This window comes from Ursus maritimus, unplaced genomic scaffold (genome assembly GCF_017311325.1).
Source record: "Ursus maritimus isolate PB19 unplaced genomic scaffold, ASM1731132v1 scaffold_19, whole genome shotgun sequence".
Lineage (NCBI taxonomy): Eukaryota > Metazoa > Chordata > Mammalia > Carnivora > Ursidae > Ursus > Ursus maritimus.
In genome coordinates this window covers 44,602,392-44,604,517 of record NW_024424341.1, presented here as the reverse complement: position 1 = coordinate 44,604,517, position 2,126 = coordinate 44,602,392, and positions in this window count along the sequence as shown.

Below are 2,126 nucleotides of genomic sequence, written 5' to 3'. Positions count from 1 at the left end.
CTGTGCCTGGGGGCTGTACCTACATGCTGAGCCATTGCCCTCAGGCCCTACCCAGTGGCCTCCCTGCCTTCCAGCTGTGGATCGCGAGCTCTGGAGAGAGGCAGCCCATGCATTTTGTCACAATGCGCATCTTTGGTGTCACCATCACTGCTGTCAAGCATGAGGTCGGCTTTGTCCAGGTAAGAATCATTATGTATGGAATCCTGGGAAACTGTATCCTTCTCTGTCCCTCATTTTTGTCAACTCTGCAGTGGAGGCAATTATATAGGTCCACAGTCTCTTATCCAAAATGCTTGGGGCCCGGTGCATTTCAGATTTTGGAATTTCAGGTGGTCATACCATGTAAATGCCATGTATTATATGATAATTCAAATAGGTGGTACATAATTACAAACATTAATATCTCTGCAGTGAAATGTCTGAATATTCTGACAGAAATTAAGACTTTAAGCAGCCATACCATGAGTTCAGGTCAGCTTTTGCTGCCAGTTATGTTTTAACATCAAATACACAAAACATCTTAGTCTTTGGGACACTTTTGCCCTTGGGGATTGTGGATCTCTAGCAGGTTCCTGTGAAGTGGGGATGAGTTAACATACAAAAAGCACTTGGAACAGAGTCCACCTCATGGTAACTATCATCTGAGAAGTGTTTGCCATGTTTATTGTCCCCTAACACTGGCATCTGGAACCTCCAAATTCTGTGAGTTTGGACTTATCCTTGGACCACAGGCAGCCCCTGGCATGTCCGAAATTTCTCCTCAGGGAAGGTTTGGAGGCATTACTCTGGAAGGTTGTGGGGACTAGGATATGTTTAATCAGGGTTGCTAGAGGGAGCAAACCTATGAGGTTATGGACATACTAAGCCCCTCCTCAGCACCACTATAGAAGGACAATGGACTCCAGAACCTGATGGTCTGAGTTCAAGTGCCATATGACCTTAGGCAAATTATTTAAACTCTCTGGGCCTTAGTTTCTTCGTCTGTGAAATCAAGATGATTAAAAGATTGAACTAATCGGACTGTAGGGAGAATCAAATGGGCTAATACATGGAAAGCTCAGAAGTAGAGGACGCTAGGGCCTGATGCGTGAGCCCATGGTGCTCCATACTCCCCTCCACACACCTCTTGGGAACTCACCCTGCTACTCAGGAGTCAGGAGTTCCCCCCAAGTGCCTTTATGGTTCCCCAACCCAGGTATCTAGCACCTTCAAAGTCTCAGGGCCTCAGATTTCTACTCTCATTAAATGAGCCCCCATCTCCCAAGGACCTGACACTCCTGCGTTTCTTCATTGATTAAGGAATTTTTATCATAATGTACCAGACCTTGCTTTGAGGACTCATCAGGGACCAAGACGGACAAAATCCTTGCTCTCACGGTACTTATGTTCTAGTGGAGAGAGATCAGCAATAAATAGAAGTTAATTATGTAGTATGTTTGAAGGTGATACATGCTAAGGAGGAAAAAATGGATCAGGAAAGTGGCATCAGGGTGCACCTGGGTGGGTCAGTCGGTTAAGCGCATCAGCCTCCCTGCTTCTCCCTCTGCCTCTGCCTCTCTCTCTATGCCTCTCATGAATAAATAAATCTTTAAGAAAAAAAAAAGGAAAGTGGCATCAGGATATCTGAGAGCATAGTTTTAAGTAGGAGGACCTCTCTGAGAAGATGAAACTTGGAGCCAAGTCTTAAAAGAGGTGTGAGAGAGAGAGCCATGTGTATATCTGAGAGGACAGCATTCTGGGCAGAGAGAACATCAAATGTCTAAGGTGGGAATCTGACAGGCATGTTAGAGGAATAATAAGAAGCCAGGCTGAAGAGGAGGGATTGTGGCGCAGAGGAGAGGGATAGACCGTGGGGGTCAGATTGTTTACCTCCATATAGGCTCTTGTAACAACTTTGTCTTTTATTCTGTGTGAGGTGGAAGCCAAGGGAAGATTGTGTGCAGAGGAGGGATGAAATATCACTTGGGCGTTAACAGGATCACTGTGCCTGCCACGTGGGGAACAGACTATGGGGCTTGTGAAGGATGCACCAGGAGACCAGTAAGGAGGTTGCTGCCATTGTCCGGGCAGGAGATGATGGTTGGACCAGGGTGAAGGTGGTGAATGAGAGTAAAAGGTGGGTTGGT